Genomic DNA, 22,843 nt, shown 5'->3' with positions numbered 1-22,843 from the left:
GTTGATAACTGATAAGGAAATAAGTACTTACTGGCACAATGTAAAAATGTATGTTTAACAATAAAACAATAATAATACTAATTATAACAATAAAAAGTCTATTAAACTACTCTGTTTATACATACAGATTCATGTGTACATATCATCACTGTATAAGCTTATTTATCTGAACAGTTACTGTACCTGAAGTGCTTTCTCTTGCTTTAAATCAAGAACCTCTGAAAGCCCTTATATCAGCCATTATGATAAAGCTGGTTTGTGTTGGGCTCGGTAGAATTGTGAGGTTGATCTGGTAACGGTGGGAGGAACACTGACAAAGGCTTTTTTCTGAAATGTTGGTTTAATAAATACAGCAAGGAGGAATTTGAGTGTGTGACTTATTTTCTATCATTTACGTTCTGTCAATCTGCATCTCTTTAATTTTTGGGTGTGTGCCATTTTTGTACAATATAAGGGATGTAAATGGATGTATGGTGGTTGGCCATCTTAAATGTGTGTATCTAAAATATCCTGCTCTGCGTGTAAACCATGCACTAATAAAAATAAAAATAAATTAAAAAAACGAATTATACACCAAACCTGAAATATCCATAAAGTGAACTCTTCACTATTACATGCTCATGTAACTCTCCACTATTACATGCTTTTGTTTTTGTCCTTTTCCCATCAGCAACAAAATATTTGGATTCCACAGACACTCGATTTCATCGTCAGTGTGTTCCATTTTTAATGGCTTTTGCATCTCATGTTTGTAGTGCACTTTACAGTGAAGGGGAGAAGCTCACCTTAACTACCGTTGATGAGTGCACCCAGCTGGTTGATGCATCACATTTTGCACCAGAATGCTGAACATCAGCTGAGGAGGAAAAAGCATGATGCAACACCAAGTATGTCTGGGCACTCTACAGGATGATGTCAGCAATCACAAGAAAAATGTGAATTTAGCCAGTGTAAAATATGCCTGAATTAGGTTATGTTGCCTGAATTTAGTTATTTCCGGTGAATAAAAATCAGTGGAACAACTGGTCTACCTTCAGGGTGCTGACAGCAACTGAACCACACTTGGAAAACTATTTTCTCTCCTGCAGTTAAGTAATAAGCTGCACGTTAACAGGGCATTACAGTAATCTACCCTAGATGTAACAAAAGCATGGATCAGTTTCTTTGCATCCACCACTGACAAGAAGTGCCAGATTGATATGTTATGTAACTGAAAGAAAGGAACTCTGGATATGTTTTTTTATGTGCGTGTCAAAAACTAAATCAGGATCAGTGGTAACACCAAGGTCTTTCACAACCAATTTGGTTCAGCCAAACAACCATCACAGTTTAAAATAAGACTACACATTTTCTCCCCCTTTTAGAACCTAAATCCAACATTTCGGTCTTATCCAAGTTCAAGAGCAGAACATTAGAAAGCATCGAAACCTTGATATCTCCAACCATGAAAGTGGCAGTGCCTCATCAGGTTTCATTGAAATAAATATATATATATATATATATATATATATATATATATATATATATATATATATATATATATATATATATATATATATATATATATATATATATGCGTATTGTCCGCATAGCAGTGGAACTCTATGCCATGTGCCTGGATGATACTGCCAAGTGGTAGCCTAAATAAGGTGAAAAGTACTGGTCCTAGCACTGATCCTTGTGGAATACCATACAGTGCCTTCGGAAAGTATTTAGACCCCTTCACTTTTTCCGCATTTTGTTACGTTACAGACTTATTCTAAAATTGATTAAATTCATTTTTATTCTCATCAATCAACACACAATACCCCATAATGACAAAGTGAAAACAGGTTTTTGGAAAGTTTTGCAAATTTTTTGTGACTCAGGTACATATCCTGTTACTCGGGATGCGTTAATGATTTTTAGCATGTGCTGACCTAGTACAGGAAAGAGTTCTTCAACCAAATTTGAAGGAATCGGATCGAGCAGACAGGTATTTGGTTTTGAGGCCATACATGCTAATGGGCGTAGAAAAGTTCAGTGTCATGGTTTTGGGTGGCTTGAGCATTCTGCTGTTTTCCCAGCCAAATTGCTCCTACGGAAGATGGGGAGGAGAGCTTGGCTTGGGATTCTTTGGTTGATTGAGGAGCCCCAGTTGACGAGTTATCCTCTGGGAATTTCTCCGAATCTGATTTTAATTTCGAATCCATGCCCAACCTCCCTGGTTTGGAGGATTGTCAATTAGGGGCAGTGCCTGAATTCGCACTACCACCTAATGTTCCAGTTGAATATGCAGATCTTGCCAAAGTTTTTAGCAAGCAAAGATCTACTACCTTGCCACCCCACAGATCTTATGATTGTGCCATTGAGCTATATCCTGGCACAGTGCCCCCACGTGGTTCCCTATATTCTCTGTCAGCCCCCGAAAGCAGAGCTATGAGGGAGTATGTTCAAGAAGCATAGGCTAACAGTTTTATTAAACCATCTACCTCACCGGCAGGGGCAGGCTTCTTCTTTGTGGGAAAAAGGGATGGGGGATTGAGACCCTGCATTGATTACAGGGGGTTGAATAACATAACGGTGAAGAACCGTTATCCCTTACCACTAATGAACTTTGCTTTTGATCTCCTCCAAGGAGCGTCCATTTTTTCCAAACTCAGCCTCCGTAATGCCTAATATTTAGTGCGGATACGGGAGGGAGGTGAATGGAAAATGGCTTTTAATACACACGATGGACACTACAAATACCTGGTGATGTCGTTTGGCCTCGCTAATGCCCCCTCTGTCTTCCAGGCGCTAGTGAACGACGTGCTCCGAGATTCGTCTTTGTCAATCTAGACAATATTTTAATATTCTCCCCCAGTCTCTCGGAACACAAGAGACACGTACGCCAGGTTTTAAAAGCTCTTTAAAAAAGGCCAGGCTTTTTGTCAAGGCAGAGAAGTGCCTGTTCCATGCCAAATCGGTGTCGTTTCTGGGTTTTATCATTGCTGAAGGGGCGGTTCAAATGGACCCTGAGAAGGTCTCAGCGGTTATGAATTAGCCTACCCCGCAATCCGTCAAGGACGTCCAGCGGTTTTTGGGCTTTGCTCATTTTTATAGGCGGTTAATTAGGAATTTTAGCTCCGTGGCCGCACCGATCATCGCGCTAACCAAGAAAGTTTCTCCGGCGCGCTTTGAATGGACCCTCAAGGCTGAGACAGCCTTTAAAGAATTAAAGAGGAGGTTTAGCTCGGAGCCTATCTTCATCACGCCCAATCCTTCTCTCCCCTTTGTGGTGGAGGTGGACGCCTCAGAGGTTGGGGTGGGGGCCATTCTTTCTCAGCGTGCGCCACATGATAACAACCTGCATCCTTGCGCGCATTTTTCTTGGTCTCTTTCCCCAGGCAAGAGGAATTATGACATCGAAGATCGAGAACTTTTGGCTGTTAAGCTGGCACTAGAGGAATGGCGCCATTGGTTGGAGGGCACGGAACATCCCTTTATGGTTTGGACCGACTATAAAAACCTTGAGTATATCCAGCAAGCCAAAAGACGCAATTTGCGGCAAGCCCGTTGGGCGCTGTTCTTTGCCCGTTTTAACTTTTTATTGACATACCGCCAAAGGTCGAAAAATGTTAACCCGGATGCACATCCATGATCCATCAGACAGGGACCCTGCCCCTGAATCCATTGTTCCTGCCACTCAGATTTTGGCTCCGGTTTTATGGGATGTTGAGTCTGTGGTGCAGAAGGTTTTGTGTCTGGACCCGGGTCCGGGTGGTGGACCGCTTCACTACCTCTTTGTGCCCTCTAGGGTACGGTCCCAGGTGCTGCAGTGGGGACATTCCTCCCAGCTTGCAGGTCATCCTGGCGTCCACCGGACGAAGGACTTCCTGTCCAGACGGTTTTGTTGGCCTGGTATGGAGAGGGATGTTCGAGAGTTCGTTTCGGCTCGTTCGGTCTGTGCCCGTAACAAGGGATCACAGCTCCCACCCTTGGGGTTCTAAGCCCGTTACCCATCCCTAAGCATCCTTGGAGTCATGTCGCCTTGGATTTTGTCACTGGCTTGCCTGCGTCGGACGGCAACACTGTGACTTTGGTGGTTGTTGCTCGGTTCTCCAAGGCGGTACATTTTATCGCTCTGCTGAAACTGCCATCAGCGCCGGAGACCACACGGTTGGTGGTCGACCATGTTTTTAGATTGCACGGCCTGCCCCAGGACATTGTGTCCGATCGCCCCAATTCTCCGCACGATTTTGGCGTTCCTTCTGTGCTCAACTGGGGGCGTCAGTCTGTCTTCGGAATTTCACCTGGAGACTAACAGATAGACCGATCGCACAAACCAGACATTAGAGAGCACGCTCCGTTGTCTGGCCACGTCCAACTTGACCTCATGGAATCGTCACCTCGCTTGAGCTGAATATGCCCACAACACGCTGCGTAATGTGTCCATGGGGCTCTTGCCATTCGAGGCTTAGATTAGTTATCAACCCCCTCTGTTCCCCAAATTAGAGAAGGATGCAGAGGTACCGTCCGTTGGGTTCTTTGTCCGGAGGTGTTAGTCCGTGTGGAGGAGAGTGCGTGCGTCTCTCCTGCGCTCCTCGGCGAGGCAGAAGGAACTGGCCGATAGGCGTTGCCGCCAGGCTCCTTCTTATCGGGTTGGTCAACGGGTGTGGCCATCCACGTGGGACCTGCAGTTGCGAGTGGGATCTCGTAAACTCGCTCCGCACTTCGTGGGGCCTTTTAAAATCATCCAAAAGATTAACCCGATCACGGTTTGCCTACAGCTTCCTCGCTCTATAAGGATTCACCCAACATTTCATGTCTCTCGTCTGAAGCCAGTGCTCATTAGCCCATTGGTTCCAGCCGACAAGCCGCCGCCTCCACCTCCGTTCGTTGGGGGAGGTCCTGTGTATACAGTGTTGCGTATTCTGGCTGAGAGATGTGTGGGCCGAGGGGTTCAGATCCTCGTGGATTGGGAGGGCTATGGCCCTGAGGAACGCTGCCGAGTCCCCTCTACGGACATTTTAGACCCAGAGCTTATTCCTGATTTTTGCAGTCGTGGTTCGGAAGGACCGTCTGGTGCAGTTCCTTAGAGGGGGGGGGGTCCTGTCATGGTTTTGGATGGCTTGAGCATTTTGCTCTATTCCTTTCCACCCCTGCTTCTCTAATTAGAGTTTGTCACGTCGTTTGGTTTAATGGTCCGTACGCGTGCAGAATTCACTCTGCCTACAGACCCCTTCCGCGCTGATTAGTTCAGTGCTTGGCAGGCGTGTTGATTGCGTTCGCTGCAGCACCTGTCTAATGTTACTTAAGGTGTGGGTTCACGAAAGACGGCGCTTTAGTGTCATCTACACATGAGAGCCAGTACTGGTAACTAAACAGTGCTTCTCAGCGCTTCGTACTTTATATAAGCTCATGGCCAAGAATTATGTCCATGGCCGTTAACAATCTCTCGCGTGAAAATTATATAAAGGAGGTATCTGGTTTAGCACGTCCATGACTCCTTTAGTCAGGATTGTCATGGGGTAGAGAGTTAGGAGGAGATCCGTTACATTCAGTGCCACTGTTTGTACAATTTCCTGTTGTAACCAAGCACTGGGCTGTTTATTTATACTATCAGGAGTAATGCATGATGGAGGAGACAGTTTGGAGATCTGGGTCTCTAATAGCCTCAATTTTCAGATCGAAAAAGTTCACAAAATCATTGCTGCTGTGATTGGAAAGGATAAGATGAAAAGTCTGATGATGGTTCTTTAGTTAATTTTTCCACAGTACTAAACAGAAATTTTAGGTTATATTTGTTTTGTTCAATTCGTTTAGAGAAAAAGGCAGATATAGCAGATGCAAGAGCTTGCTTGTATTGAAGGAGGCTATCTTTCCGTGCAAGACGATCCAATTTTTTTGTGGACTGCTTCAGGGCCCGGGTGGTGTCATTGTACCAAGAAGTGTGGCTTTTCTGACTGGAATTTCTTTTTTTTAGGGGGGCAACCATATGTGCTTCTGAGAGTAAGAGTTAACTGGTTAGTCAAGTGGTCCAGTGATACTTTATCAGCTTTTTCTTCACTAGAGAGGAATGACTCCAGAAGCATATTTATAAACTTAGGAATGACCTCAGGGTTCAATGATCGGCTGCAGTCGTGTCTAGGCTCTGATACAGGTGGGTTGGATGCCTTGGTTTCAAAGGCAATAAGGAAATGATCGGATAGTACTGGCTTATATGGCACTAAATCTACGGTATGGCTACGGTAGTGAGTAGGCTCATAAACATTCTGTACAAAACCAATTGTCAATAATAGAGGCAAAAGCTGTTCCAAAGGGATCGCCGCGTTTATCCACGATTCAGTTCTCACCCATGGTGATCCATGCTAAAATCGCCAACAATAACAACCTTGTCTGCTGAAGTTGCAAGGTGTGACAGAAACTCAGCACATTCTATTTAAAAAATCAGAATAAGGCCCAGGTGGCCTGTAAACAGACACGAGAAAAAAGGACTATGTGTGACCACTTATTTTAGCCAGATCAGGCTGTACAGTTGAGACCAGAAGTTTATAGACACCTAGGCTAAAGACATTCACATTCAATTTTTTACAACTCCACACATTTCATGTTACCATACATTCCCTGTGTTAAGTCAATTAGGGTATCTACTTTATTTCCATTAGAGGTCATTTCAAAATAATAGCTAAGAGACAGATTTATTTCAGTTTTTATGTACTATATAAGATTTCCAGTGGGTCAAAAGTTTACATACACTTTGTTAGTATTTGGTGGCATTGCCTTTTAATTGCTTAACTTGAATCAAACACTTGGGGTAGCCTTCCACAAGCTTCTCACAATACTTTGCCGGAATTTTTACCCATTCCTCCTGACAGAACTGGTGAAACTCAGTCAGGTTTGTGGGCCTGCTTGCTCTGACACACTTTTTCAGTTCAGTCCACTAGTTTTCTATGGGATTTAGGTCAGGGCTTTGTATTGGCCACTCCAATACTTTCACTTTGTTGTCTTTAAGCCATTTTGTTACAACTTTTGAGGTATGTTTTGGATCATTGTCCTGATGGAAGACCCAGTTGTGATCAAGTTTTAACTTTCCAGCTGATGTCTTGAGGTGTTGCTTCAGTATTTCTAGATAATCCTCCTCCTCATGATGCTGTCTATTTTCTGAAGTGCACCAGTCCCTTTTCCAGCAAAACACCCCCGCAACCATGATGCTGCCACCCCCATGCTTCACAGTTGGGATGGTGTTCTTCGGATGAAAAGCCTCACCCTTTTTCCTCCATACATAGCGCTGATCTTTATGGCCAATTTTTTGTTTCATCTGACCAGAGAACACTCCTCCAAAAGGCTAGCAGCTAAAATTGTCTCATTGTTCAAATACTTACAGACTGCACTGTGTCTTTAAAGTAACAATCTCGAAGATTTCAGTTTCGTTCTCTATGGCGGTACCAATGGCGAAAAGCGGTAATTGCAGGTGTGTTTTTGGACCTCACTTCCCATAGATCCAACCGGATCCAACCAGTGTCGCCTGTGTGACGTCAGTCAGTTGGCACCTGGGCCACGCCAACTATTACACTTATTATTTACTGAATAAAAAATGGTTGTTATACAATTAACGTTATGTACATACTCATTCTTTGTCTAACATTAGGCTAACTTAAGCTGTCTTTACACTGCCGAGCCGGGTTAAAATGCTGTAGCAGACCTGGGGTAGAATTAGTGATGATCAATATCCACAAACGTTCTTTATCCACCTTTTGCTCGGTATGAACATCTTTACAGTGCAGAGAAGAATTTGCGGGATTTGCTGTGACTCATGCAATTATGTATCTCGTGCATCATCATCGTGAATGATTGTTGTGTGATATTTTTGAAACAACAACTGCCTTGTTTCTGGTTTTGCTAGCTAAACTGTTCGAGAATAAAGCTGAGCTGTGTGTTAAATTAGCAATCAGAATAAGAAGAATAAAACAAAAACAAAGGAGATTTCATCAAAAAAGGGCATCAAGGCTGAAGGAACATATGAGGAAGCGTAATAAAATAATAACAACGCTAATCCATACTGCCGTATTCTTTTATTTAGTTTTCTCTGGCTTGACATCTTTACATAGAAATCAGACCCCGCTCTGCTCCACCTATACCCCGGCTTATATATTGATGAACTTGATGGCAATGTAAATAACGGTAACGTTAAGGTCAGTTAAGATCAATGATTCGCAACGAGACGAAATAGTTTTAGAATGTTGCAGAAAAAATTGCAGCGGTGTGAACTGGTTAGTTGCAGAGCCTCTGAAGTCATTGCCTAGGGTCTCAAAAGACCCACCTTGTCAAATTGCCATGTGCAGTTTTAGAACGTTTACAATCAGACGTCTTGGAATTTTGCAAGTTGCATCCAGTCTCATTGCAAATCATTGATCTGAACTGGCCTTTAGTTAGCTACATTGCAATGCTGCAACAAGGTAGCATTGCATTCGAGAGACGGTTTGCGAGGTCGGTACCAGTCGGTAGCGTTAGCTAGCATTTTTTCTAATTGTTAGCTGACATTAGATTGTGTTAATTACATTAGCTAGCTAGCTAAATCAACGTTACCTGATATGAGAGATGGATATTGTGCGCAACGCTGTCTAAACTAATGTTGCCTTCATTGACATGGTCCGGTAGCTAGCGTTAGCTGTGCAAATAGCTATGTAATTTAGTAACGTTACATTGTCATCAAATGTAATACGAAATCTACATCAAGAAATAATATGACCTCTCATGTTACACAAAAACTTATTAGGGTTCCATAACCCCCCCACCTTTAACGCTAGCAGACACCCGAAAAAACAGCATGCCGCTCACACACAAGTCAGTTGAAGAGCAAGCCTGTTGCGTTAGCTCCGCCAACCCTCTCTGGCGGACCAACCACTGATGGGTGATGGAAAACGCGTCACTATCATGCGCCACTTGTGATTTTTTCCCAGGAATGTCGCCACAGACATCCAGTTCTTTAATCATAAATAATAATAATAATAATAATAATAATAATAATAATAATAATAATAAAATATAAATTAATATAATAATAGGCTCAATCACCATTATGTAACCTAATTCAGCGATAGATAGTGACTTAACAGACATTTATTTTAATGAAAATCTTCGAGATTATTACTTTAAGTAAGATGTATTTCATGTGCAAAAAGTGAAGTAGAGTACTTACACAGGCTTATCAGTTGGTGTAGCATTGTCATTCCAGTGTATATGGAATTTCCGGTTCTGCTGAATAACAATTTTGGTTGTTATTCAACCAAAGTTGAATAACAGCCAGTTGTTTTGTCACCTGTTGTTAAGTCATGACCTTGAACTCAAATGGGTACATTAAGAATATACATAAATCAAAATTTTTTATAATGTTACATTTTCACTGATTTTCATACCGTACATTGGATGACATAGAATTTTGTTGAAAGCATACATTTCAGCACACTGTACATATGTGTGCACATTTATCACATTTTTAAAAGAGACTTGCTAAATTTTCTGCTTAACCAGGTGGTTCTTCACAGGTGTCTTGTGTTATATCATATACTGCTGTGAGTATCATAATGTGGTATGGTGGTCCAAATTGCTGTTTTCTTATCAGTTATACCGAATAATATTGTCCAAATTCAAAATACAAAATCTTGTTTTGATTGACAGAGAGGAATTTTTTTCTCTATTCACTGTGGTATCTTCCCTTAAACAGCACAGGACAAAAAGACTACAATATAATGTTCTCATGGTAATTATCATCAAAGAAGTATGTGATTATACGTGTTTGATCATCCATTAATTTTTCTGCTGTAAACCTACAATGTTGACATCTCAGGAAAAAGAAATTGTCTGAAAAAACATGGGCCTCCACTCTGTGATTTTACAGCAGAATGTATTCTATGCTGCAACAGCGGCAAATCAGTGGCATATCTTATGGCCTGCTAGTATTGCATCTGTTAGTGTTTTCTCCCATTTTGCAAAATTATTAGCATACCAATTGATCACAAAATGGTAGGCTACATTAATAGCATCTGCTAATATCTGAAAGGTGAATATAATATTAAATAAATATTTTGTTGGTTAATCTTCTTTAACCAAAAACACAGTTCCTGATCCTTCATATTTTTACTTAAATGTAATAATTTCATTTATACTCACTTGGCAGCATTAGTGTTGTGTCGTTTGTGAACGATTTGTTGAAAAGAACAAATCTTTTGGGTGAACAAACTGAACTGATCCGTTCATTTCTCAGTCAGTTCAGTTGAGCTCTCAGTCAGTTGCGAGCGAATGTGATTCGTTCACAGGGATACACTGAACGGTGCATGATCAGTGATTCGTTCACTGAACGTATACAGTGAACGTTAGCCCTGAGTGATAGACAGTCGCTGAGTCGCTCAAGCCTGCCCCTCTCCTTCTCTCTCATGTCTTGAAGTCTCGAAGTAGGAAGTAGTACCAAATATTTTATTTAATAATTAGGTGTCGCGAAAATATACGTGCTGTACATAATAGGGTAGGACTTTGTTATAGCAGCTTTATCCAACTAAATTCTCAGCTCACTGTCTTATCCTTCACGAATGACCGTTCTCAGTTCACTAGTTAGCGAGCTGAACTGAACATTCAGCCGTGAGTGAGTGGGACTACGCAATCGGAGCTCCGGTCAAGCACTGAACGATTTGGCGAACAAATCTTTTGAACAAATCGTTTTAATGAACTGATTCTGATGATTCAGTACACTGAAAAGAACAGCTTTGCCCATCACTAGGCAGCATGTATGCATTTATGTTTTAATTCTAAAAATATATTCTTCATTTTTCATGTATGTAAAAATAATTTCTGATATTTCCTGAAGCAGTTCAGGAAAAATGATGCAGTGATTGGCTGTAGCCTACTACCACAGGACAAATCCATTCACAAGCATAATTTCCTGTCATGTAACCTCTACATCTAATGAAATGTGTCCTCTTTTACAAAATAGTACTCAGACTCAGGAAGACTCAAGAGGGAAGTGTGTGGATAATATATCAGTGCTGAATGATACTAAAAAGCTCATCAGTTCTGCCACACTACCAGACTTGTCATTAGTTTGGCTTTGGGTACAGTAACAGCCCTTTATCTCATAAATACTGAAAATAGAAAGTTTTCATGGTGCAGAGTCAAACCACTAAGCTCTGGGTCTTTGGTATGGCTGAATGGATTGATGCAACATCCCGATAATGATAATGTGACAGATAAGCATGACAACAAATTTTAGGTATTAATTTAAGATTTATTACAAGTAAATACAGTGAATAAACAATCTGATGCACAAATAACACAGAAATTATTCAATATGTGCTGTTTGGATTGGATTAATGAAGAATGAGAAGTATGCAAATGCAGATTGATCCATTGGTCCAGAGCAACTGCAGTCACCCTGGGACATCTTAGGTGTCTCATTCAGGAACACCTCGTTAAAATACCTGCAATCGTTGCGGTTCACCTGTGATTGGCAGAAAAGAAAGATCTGTCAGGGACCAGAAATAGAGTGAAAAAAATGTTAGTAATGCATGATGGGAAAACTGAAGCTCAGGAGACCCTGTCTGCAACAGTTTTATCCCTTTCAGATGGAAGAGCAGTAGGACACACACATGAGCTGATATAGATTTGCAATTTTTACTACTTGTACATTCACAGTTTAGCACAGGAGTGTCATTAAGTGCACTCATCCAAATCCAAATTAAAATCCTGGACTGACTCAAAGACTCATTTTGCTCTCCTATGTATTATATGAGTTGACACTCTATGAACTTAATATATTGTTTTGTAGACTCTCCTGTGCAAGTCTCAAAAGCATTGGTGCTCTTAAGCATAAGTAAAGCTGTTCTCACATAAGTTTCACCTTAAAAGTACAGGACATGTACTGTATATTGCTATATGATCAGCACATAAACCAATGACCAAGCAGATAGTACCAATTCAGGCTTGAATAGGGGCTCAACCTCTCTCCTTTTAAGCCTAAACCAATCTATGGAGTCAAAGAAGGCATGTTCCCTAATGTTTCCAAATATGCCCAACCTGTGGTTGGGGTCTTTCTCCAATAGCTATGGGGGCAAAGTACATGGGAACATAGACATTAAGCAATGCTGGTTTGGAAGGTGGTCAACGACACAATGTACACTTCAGGGTCACTCTGTAAAGCTGAATGAGATTAATACAAACTACTTCACTTGTCCACAGATACATTCACCCAGTCAGGTTCACTCCTTCACTAAGTGACTAACAGATGTATTTACTCACTCACTCATTAAAAGATTCAAACAGAAATATTTGATTGATAGAACAATGGTCAGAATGGTGCAGTAAATTTGCAAAAGGACACACAAAGACATTGACTTATGGGTGGTAGATATAGCTTCTACTGAATACTCTACTGAGCTCTCATTGGTTGATTAACCCCACATTGACTTTGAAGGACAGATGGGTTGACACACATACAGACCTTTTCCAGAATGTCCTTTGACTCCTGGTTGATCCAGGTGGGATACTGAGGAATGTCCATGCAGACAGACACGTGGAGCTCCACTTGATCAGCTCCTTCAAAGGGACTCCCGCCAGTCAACATTTCAAAGAGAAGGACTCCAAATGACCACCAGTCAGCAGGGGAAAAGTACGGTTGATTCTGAAATATCTGTGCATGAGATGGATACATTGACATCATCACAAAGACATTCACTGCAGACAGTTTTATTAAACAGCACTGACACATTCACCTGAACATTTTTTGTGGTTTGTCTAGTGGAATCCCATTGAAACGATCAGCCCAGAAGCCCAAGATATGACCAAGAATCTAAAATAAACCTTTTCATGTCCTGTTGCATAATGCCTTGCAAATACACAGACGCTCAAACACACTGCACTCAGATAGTGCAATCACATTCAAATAATACAGCTAATAGCTTGTTCAGCCAGAAGATTCATAATAAATCCTCAGAATTCAATAACAAATTCAAAACCTCTGTAGTCTGAGAAATAGAGGATTCTCCCAGCGTGAAGAAGAATCCAGATTAATTGAACATGACTTGACTGTAGCTTCACATATCTGTCTTAGACTGACTGATAGGCTCTGTTTGTCAGGCACACAAGGGAAAATATTCAATTTACTTTTACCCCCCTTCCTTCTGCACGGCCCTCTCGGCCCCCATTCTCCACCACCTGGTCCCATACCTCTGGTGCCATATAATTGCCCGTTCCACAGAAGCTGTTGGTACGTTCATCCCCAAACATGTTGTCTTTGCAAAGCCCAAAGTCCATAATTTTGATGAGTCCATCTATATCCAACATTACATTTTCCAGTTTCAGATCACTGAGGGAGGAGAGGATAATAAAGAGAAACAGATACGGATTTTGGGTTTCATTGACAATCATGGAATACATTCACATTTACAATGGGGATGACACAAAAATGTTCATTATAAAGCTAGAAGTGAAATTTTCACACATCTGACACCAAAATTTAATAAACATGTGGAGATACATTTAGCGTCTGAGACTAAATGTAACTCTGAGACCTCCTGAATTGCTGGCATTGCCAAGGCAACGTCCTGCCGATGAAGGAATAGAAGTGTTTTACCGGTATATGATTCCATTTCTGTGGAGGAATTGAAGCCCATGTCATCTCTGCAGCATAAAATCTAAGAGAGAGCAAGAAAGAAAAGAAAGTCAAGAGCATTTCTGAGCTTCTACCTGCGTGATTTGGTCAGAGAGACCTGAACAACATCATCAGAATAATACTATCCATAAACCAACTATTTGTATGTGACCCTACTTTGCAACCACATGAACCACAGCACTGATTGGCACTGAGACAATCCCCTGTAATAGTAACAAGGGCAAACCTGCTTGGTACTCACTGTGTGCTGACTAGGTCAAAGCGCCCCTTCTCTTGTATGTGGAAGAACAGTTCTCCTCCATTAATATACTCCATCACAAAGAATAAGTTAGCCTAAGGACACAAATAGCACTGTCACTCATGACAGGGAAAGACTTCCCTGCACTTGGGGGCTACTGTCGTCTAGACAGAATAGACGACGTGTGAAGAGGAGGGATGCTATCTATGTTCATAATGTGGAGTATAAATATGTTGGAGGAGAGCTACTTTGGTCTGGGAAATGGAATTACAGGTGTAAAAAAGGAATGGAGATTTTCCTTGGCCAAAGTACGAGTGGCACATGTATGTGATAATCTTATTTTTTTATTTAGTGGTGGTGTACAACTATGGAGTGGGAGGTGGTATTACCTTTGTTTGGAATGTAAAATACAAATGGGCGAGGAAGGGGCTTTCTGTGGTTAACTCAAGCACATGCTTCTCAGTCATGAGGAACTGTATGTGACTGTTAGCCAGGATATTGATTTTTTCCAGGGCTTTGATTGCAAAGTACTCTCCAGTTCCTTTCAATTCTGCCAGCATGACCTGAACAAAGTGAGAACATAGGAAAGAAGAGAAGCAAAGAGATGGAAAAGGAGAAGAGAGAGAGAGATATATATGTTTAATGAGTGCTGTAAGCATCATTCGTCGTAACTCCTGAGATTTTACACAGAGAGACAGAACCAGAAGAAGATCAGGCCCTACCTTTCCAAATGAGCCCCTGCCAAATACTTTGTGTAACACAAAGTTCTCCAAGGACATGCCATTGTGGAATCTGGTGTTTTCCAACAGCTCGCAGTGGGGTGTGGTGAGCTTCATTCCCAGCTCACTTTGGATCAATGCTTCCTTTTCTTCCCACTCTAGTTGGTAGCCTGCAGTGTTTTCATCCAAATTATATTTATTCCGTTCAGCCATTTCTTCCAGGCTAAAATCCCAGTCCCTTTGGATCTGGATTAAAATGTCATCCAACTCACATTCAAACTGGTCTGCTGGTACATTCAGGTCATACAGAATATGAAATACAGCTGTTTCCACTTCTGTTTGAATCCAGGTTGCTGTTCGGAGTTTATGTTGGACCTGCTTATCCTCTTCTTCCTGCATAGGACTGATCGGCACAACCATTTCTTCCAGGTTAAACTCCCGGTTTCATTGGATCTGGATTGAAGTGTCATCCAACACATGGTCAAACTGGTCTTCTGGGACATTCAGGTCATACAGAATACGAGTAACAGTTTCCACTTCTGTTTGAATCCAGATTGCCGTTCAGAGTTTATGTATAACCTGCTTATCCTCTTCTTCCATCTTAGGTTTGATCTGCTCAGTCTCAGAAAGGGAGAACATAGGAAAGAAGAGAAGCAAAGAGATGGAAAAGGAAAAGAGATATATATATATATATATATATCAGGGCTGTCAAACTATTAAATTTTTTAATCAGAATAATACCCCCACCACTTCCCAGCTGGGTCCCCAGCCAGACCACCTTGACTGGGAAAATTTCTGTGGGAGACCCTGTTTACTATATCCTACACAATTCAATTTGTCCCTCTTAACTATTCCTCTTTTAGCCAGTTGCTGAGGCAAACTAACTGGTTCACATTTTCTGAATGTAAAGCAGACTGCTTCTTTTGAACAATGTTGCCTGCAACTGAGAAGAGTCTTTCACACGGAACTGTGGACGCAGGAGTGGCTAGATATTTGTGAGCCAGCAGGGCCAGCTTGACATGGGCTCCTGAATGAGCCGACCACCACTGCAAGGAGCAGTCTTCCATGCTAATGCTGGGCTCTGCTCTGTACCTGTGTATGGCTCTGTCAAGCAGCACCTCTTCATCTGATTCTGACTCTGAGCCCATCTGAAGAAGGCTCATTTTCTTCTTGGGTGGCTCATCTTCAGAAGTCTGTGGAGACCTTCTGGGTGCATCTTCATGCAGCATGCCTCCAAGCGTGGTCCACACCTTTTCTCTGTCTCTCTTGGGCAGGCTCTTTAAATCTTTAAAACGTGGATCCAACGCTGTTGCAAGCTTGAGCCATGTATTGTTGGTATTTGCTTGGTGGGAAGCTAGGCCTTCCTTGAATGCCGTCTTAAATCTCACCACATATGCGGGGTCATCATCAGAGACTTCCATTACATGACGCAAGTGTCAGAGGGCAGGCAGTACCACAGAGCAGGAGACATAGCCTCCCCCCCAAGAATCTCAGTTACATACCTGCAGTGGAATAACACACACACACACACACACACACACATCAGTAAATTAAGTTACAAAAGTATGTTTTTAAAAAGTAGATTAACATTTAATTTTAATTTAATTAATTTAATTTAATTTCAGCCTACACAAATTGTCATATTATATATGCAATGATAGGTGGCTTACCTGCAGGGCTCTAGAAGAGTCTCCAGTCTCTGCGGTTTGTCCCATTCAGGTGGCGTCAGCATAACCAATTTGTGGCGCTGTTGGTCCAGGGTTGCTTTTATTGCTGCTTGGTTGCGTTGCATGTGCTTGACCATTTCCAGCGTTAAATTCCAACGGGTTGGAACGTCCTGGATCGGCAGCTCCTGCTGCTGTCCAAGGTTCGCTTGCTGTGCTTGAAGCTCCGTGGCGTTTGCCAGGCTGTGTTTGAAATGCCCGACAACCTTGCGACACTTGGCCAACATATTCACAAATCCGCTGTCGGAGAGGCCCACAGTGATGCTTCTCTGTAAGATGTGAGCTATGCAGGGTATATACTCAAACGAAAGAAGTCTCGCTGCAGCTCGCTCGCTGTCATAGTGCATGCATTGTCTGTCCCTACAGTCAAATTAATCATCCGCGTTAAAGCGTTCATTTTGACAGCTCTAATATATATGTTTAATGAGTGCTGTAAGCATCATTCGTCGTAACTCTTGAGATTTTACATAGAGAGACAGAACCAGAAGAAGATCAGGCCCTACCTTTCCAAATGAGCCCCTGCCAAACACTTTGTGTAACACAAAGTTCTCCAAGGACATGCCATTGTGGGATCTGGTGTTTTCCAACAGCTCGCAGTGGGGTGTGGTGAGCTTCATTCCCAGCTCATTTTGGATTAATGCTTCCTTTTCTTCCCACTCTAGTTGGTAGCTTGCTGTGTTTTCATTCAAATTATATTTATTCCGTTCAACCAGTTCTTCCAGGCTGAACTCCCGGTCCCTTTGGATCTGGATTAACCCCTTAGCGCACATGCCAAATCTTGCCAATCCTTGCCCATTTAGGGGGTACCCTATTGAAAGCTTTATAACTCTAGATGTGAACATCACAGAGACTTGAAAAATGGCTTAAATGAAGCAAGACATTTGTACAATTTACAATACTAACACAGATTAATTTATATTCATAATTTTGGAAGAAATAAAGTGCCACAAATGCAATTGTCTAGACAAAAAATCTAAAATAAATTTACACTTTTTTAGTTTGCAATGAAATACTGAGAGATTGCATATATACAGCAGGTTAAACTATACATGTGTTGGATCAAAAACTTCTTGACCACTGTGGTGGGGTGGGCGTGGTTTGAGCGTCGGCTGCAGAGAGAGAGAGTGTGAGAGGAGCGGCTCTCGGATCCTTCGCAACAACTGTCAGGTGGAGGTAATCAGCGCCGATAATTGTCAATTGTTTAATTGCGCTGATTGCCTCTGATTGTTTTTCAACAGTGAGCCTGGGGTTTTTAAAAGCGAGACCGGGAGTCTTAAAAGGAGAGCCGGAGAGGAGAACGAGCGCGGGTGAAAAGAAACCTACGAAAACTCTGTGTTTTGTTATTTTCAGAAAAAGCCGAGGGCTTTAATAAAAGAGCACGGAAGTGCTACAAACTAAAACGGTTGTCTCCCGTGAGTGTGTTGGAAACCAGGAGGGGTGGCACTCACTTGCCACAGTGGTGGCCCGTGCGGGGGTAGTTTAAACCCATTGCACAGAGGAGACAACCATGGAGCACAGCCAGGAGCATGGTGAAACGGCACAACCGGTGGTAGCGCTGGCGAGGATGCTGGAGGGGATGGCGGCGATGCAGGAAAGGCAGGCGGCGATGCACGCTGAACAACTTGAGGCTCTGCGGGCACAGACCTCCCTCCAGACTCAGGCTCTACTGCAGCTGGCTGCTGCTGCGGGAGAAACCAGCTCCCGAGAGCGACAGACCGGCCCCCCCGTAGCTCTCCATCTGCCCAAGATGACCCCGGGGGACGACGCGGAGGCATTCCTCGATGGGTTTGAGGTGGCCGCGAGGGCATGTCAATGGCTGGAGGAGGAGTGGGTCGTCCGCCTCCTGCCCCTCTTAACTGGGGAAGCCCAACAAGCGGCACACAGCTTACCCCCCACAGCGCGGTCGGTGTACGCGAACCTGAAGAAGGCGGTCCTGGACCGCCTGGGGTACAGCCCGGAAGAACACCGGCGACGGTTCCGGGAGACGGCCCTGGCAGGAGAGGACCGGCCGTTCGCATACGCCCAGAGACTGCTGGACATGGCGCGTCGGTGGCTGCGACCGGAACTCCGGTCAGCCGACGGGGTGGTGGAGCTGGTGACCCTCGAGCGATTCATTGATGGCCTCCCGGGGGAGACGGCGAACTGGGTGAGGTGCCATCGACCAACCGGGTTGGCGACCGCCGTCACCCTGGCGGAGGACCACCTGGCGCTCTACCCCCGCGGCCAGTCACAGCAGCAGCAGCAGCCACAGCCAGGACGGGCAGAAACGGCTCCGCGCAGGAGAGCCCCTCCTCATTCCCTTCCTCCCCCCCTTCCTTCCTCCCTTCCCCGTGCCCAAACCCCCTCATTTTCCCGCAACAACCCTTTTTTTTCTGTTTCCCCAGCCCCAGGCTCAGTGGTGACGGGGTTCGAACCACAGAGAGCTCCGCAGACGCCCGGACCGGGGTGTTGGCGGTGCGGACAACCGGGTCATCTGCACTGCGAGTGCCCGCTCATGGAGGTGGGGCAGGTGGTTCGTGTTGTTGGCCCGCCCACCTCCGCTCCCGAACCAGACGGAGCGTACTGTATTCCGGTAAGGATTCAAGGGAGTGAACACCAGGCGCTGTTGGACTCAGGGGCTATGCAGACCATGATTCAACAGAGCCTGGTTCGACCCGAGGTGTTGTTAGAAGCATCAAGGGTATCAATAAGGTGTGTGCATGGGGATCTACACGAGTACCCTATAGTCTCAGTGGAAATTCGGTGTCAAGGAAAAAAACATAAAATAAAGGCTGCGGTTAGCTCCCGCCTCTCGCACCCTCTGATTTTAGGCACTGATTGGCCGGGGTTCCGCCAGGCAGCTGGTAAGGTAGGGGGGGTGCATTCACGACGGGTAGGGCTGTGTGATGTGTGTGCTGCAGTCAGCGGTGACGCGGGGTCGTCCGACGCGGCAGAGGGGGAGCCGGCCCCAGTGGAGCCTCCGGTGGAGACTCCGCAGGTGTTTCGCCCCATGGAGGATTTCCCACTCAAGCAGTCTCGTGATGACACCGTACACTTTGCCTTTGACCGCGTGATGTACATTGATGGTCAGCAGGTGCGCCCTGATGCAACACTCACTCACCTGTATTTTGTAATAATTCGGGATAGGTTATACAGAGTGTGTCGTGACACTCAGACTAATGAGGAAATCACCCAATTGCTGGTGCCTAAAAGCTCTCGGGAAATGGTTTTTCAGACGGCTCATTTTAACCCCATGGCTGGTCATTTAGGGTATGAGAAAACACTGAACCGGATAATGGCTCGTTTCTACTGGCCGGGCATTTGGGCCGACGTGCGTCGGTGGTGTGCGTCGTGCCCTGAATGCCAACTAGTAAATTCCCCGGCTATCCGTTGCACCCCCTTCCGCTAATGGAGGTCCCTTTTGAGAGAGTGGGGATGGACCTCATCGGGCCATTTGATCGGAGCACGCAGGGATACCGCTTCATGTTAGTTCTGGTGGATTATGCGACAAGGTATCCCGAAGCAGTTCCTTTGCGCAGCATTTCGGCAAAAAGTGTTGCGCAGGCATTGTTTCAAATAATCTCCCGAGTCGGAATCTCGAAAGAGATTCTGACTGACCAGGGCACGCAGTTTATGTCACGCACACTACGCGAGCTGTACGGGTTATTGGGCATTCAATCTATTAGAACCAGCGTGTACCATCCCCAAATGGATGGGCTTGTTGAGCGTTTTAATAGAACGTTGAAGTCTATGATCCGGAAGTTCGTTCATGAGGATAGCTGTAATTGGGATAAGTGGTTATCTCCTCTGGTGTTTGCAGTGCGGGAGGTTCCCCAGGCCTCCACGGGATTTTCTCCCTTTGAACTACTGTTCGGTAGGAAACCCCGGGGGATATTGGACCTAGTTAAAGAAAATTGGGAGGAGGGTCCGAGTCCTAGTAAAAATGAATTACAGTACGTGCTGGACCTGCGAGCAAAACTCCATACACTGGGTAAGTTGTCACGGGAGAATTTGCTCGAGGCACAGGCACGTCAGCAACAGCACTACGACAGAGGAGCTAAACTACGTCAATTTTCACCGGGAGATAAAGTTCTTGTGTTACTCCCTACCTCTAGTTCTAAATTACTCGCCAAGTGGCAAGGGCCCTTTGTGGTCACACGGCGAGTGGGGGAGGTTGACTATGAGGTACAGCGTACTGATAGAGAGGGGGCAAAACAGATTTATCACCTCAATCTCCTGAAAGCGTGGAAGGAGGTGGTGGCTGTCTCTCTGGTTACGGTGGATAAGGAGAGAGATGAGCTGGGGCCGGAGGTACCGGAGTGGAGGAAGGAACTGGGCTTGTAACCAAAAGGTTGCAGGTTCGATTCCCGGGTAGGACACTGCCGTTGTACCCTTGAGCAAGGTACTTAACCGAAATTGCTTCAGTATATATCCAGCTGTATAAATGGATACAATGTAAAAATGCTATGTAAAAAGTTGTGTAATTCGCTCTGGATAAGAGCGTCTGCTAAATGCCTGTAATGTAATGTAAAAGGTACCAAATTCATCCAATCAGATCTCAACCCTTTCAGACGACCATCTCTCACCGAATCAGAGAGCAGACCTTGCCTTGTTGCAAAAGCGTTTTGCTGATGTGTTTTCCCCCATACCAGGACGCACGCACCTCATACACCACCACATTGACACTTCCCCGGGGGTGACGGTGCGGACCCGCCCCTATAGGTTGCCGGAACACAAAAAGAAATTGGTTCAGGCAGAGATAAAAGCAATGCTAGAGCTGGGGGTAATAGAGGAATCCCACAGTCCCTGGAGTAGCCCCATTGTGCTGGTAGGTAAGCCTGATGGGTCTATTCGCTTCTGTGTGGATTATAGAAAAGTAAATGAAGTGTTACGGTTTGATGCTTATCCAATGCCTCGGATCGACAAGCTCTTGGATCGGTTTGGCACGGCTCAATTTTTTTAGACACTGGCAGATTCCCTTGTCTGCCAAATCTAAGGAAAAAACGGCTTTCTCCGCTCCGGATGGTTTGTACCAATTCCGGACACTTCCGTTTGGGTTATTCGGAGCCCCTGCCACCTTCCAGCGCCTGATGGATCGGGTATTGCGTCCGCATGCTGGATATGCTGCTGCCTATCTGGATGACGTAATTATCCATAGCAGCAGTTGGGAGCAGCATTTGCAGCATGTGGGGGCAGTGCTCGAATCCTTAAGGCAGGCAGGGCTCACGGCTAACCCAAAGAAGTGTGCTATTGGCTGAGCGGAGGTACGGTATTTGGGGTACCACTTGGGAAGTGGACAGCTGCGGCCTCTAGTGGACAAAACCGCTGCGATTGCAGCCTGTCCCCGACCAAAAAAAGGGGTATAGAAGGTTCATCCCGGCATTTTCGGCGCTAACCAGCCCCCTAACTGAGCCCCCCTCCATTGACGACATTGGTAGTAAAATGGGTTGTACTGAAGAGCTTAATGACTTTCAACATGGCATTGTCATAGGTTGCCATATTTCCAACAAGTCAGTTTATTAAATATCTGCCCTGCCAGAGCTGCCCCAGTCAACTGTAAGTGCTGTTATTGTGAAGTGGAAACGTACAGGAGCAACAGCAGCTCAGCCACTAAATGGTAGGACACACACGTTGAGTTCCAAACTACCTCTGGGAACAAAAATCTGCGTCTGTACTGGCCCAAATAGTGCCAACTGAAAAGTTTGGTGGAGGAGGAATAATCTGAGGCAATAATGGTTTTTCATGGTTTGGGCTAGGCCTCCTAGTTCAAGTGAAGGGAAATCTTAATGCTGCAGCATACAATGACATTCTAGAGAATGTGCTTCTAACTTTGTGGCAACAGTTTGGGGAAGATCCTTACCTGTTTCAGCATGACACTGCCCCTGGTTACACAGCGAGGTGCATATAAAAATGGTTTGGTCGAGAACGGTGTGGAAGTCTTGACTGGCCTGCACAGAGCCCTGACCTCATCACGATCCAACACCTTTGGGATTCATTGGAAAGCCAACTGCGAGCCAGGCCTAATCACCCAATCAGTGCCCAACATCACTAATTGTTCTTCTGGCTGAATGGATCACAGGACAGCATGTCATAATGACATCACTACATTACAGGGACTGAGAAGGGACAAAAAAACAGAATAGGGGAAGAACATACATATAACAGAACAATCACTACTACAAATACAATGACTACTCTTAGATGTACACTATATTATGGATAATGCTCCTTATCCTGGTCATGGTCACATTCTGATTTAGGTGTTTACAGGTACCGTGATTATGATGCCCAATATTTGGTTTTCAATATTTGATATTTAATTTAATCGTATACTTGTTTAATCGTTGGGCTTGGCAGTGAGTTTTTGTACAGCTTTCTAAGAAATATGTAATACTGATTCAAATGTTAGTCTGTCCAATTGAAGAGAGAGTGTCTGTTTCATATGGGTTAACTGAAAGTTAGAGCTGTGGTAAAAGGGCTTTGATAACAAAAAACATCCAAAATTATCCTCTCAAAATCTACATCTAAATGGAAATTAACAATATAAGGAAAATACTTT

General features: G+C 44.1%; 1 pseudogene; it reads right to left on the bottom strand.

Annotated features, from left to right (window-relative positions):
• Positions 1-4,002: 4,002 nt before the first annotated feature.
• Positions 4,003-14,943, bottom strand: LOC118211656 (annotated as a pseudogene).
• Positions 14,944-22,843: the final 7,900 nt, after the last annotated feature.

Source organism: Anguilla anguilla, chromosome 1, assembly GCF_013347855.1.
Source record: "Anguilla anguilla isolate fAngAng1 chromosome 1, fAngAng1.pri, whole genome shotgun sequence".
Taxonomy (NCBI): Eukaryota; Metazoa; Chordata; class Actinopteri; order Anguilliformes; family Anguillidae; genus Anguilla; species Anguilla anguilla.
Note: the sequence above shows the minus strand (reverse complement) of the source record. Positions and strands in the feature narration are given on the sequence as shown.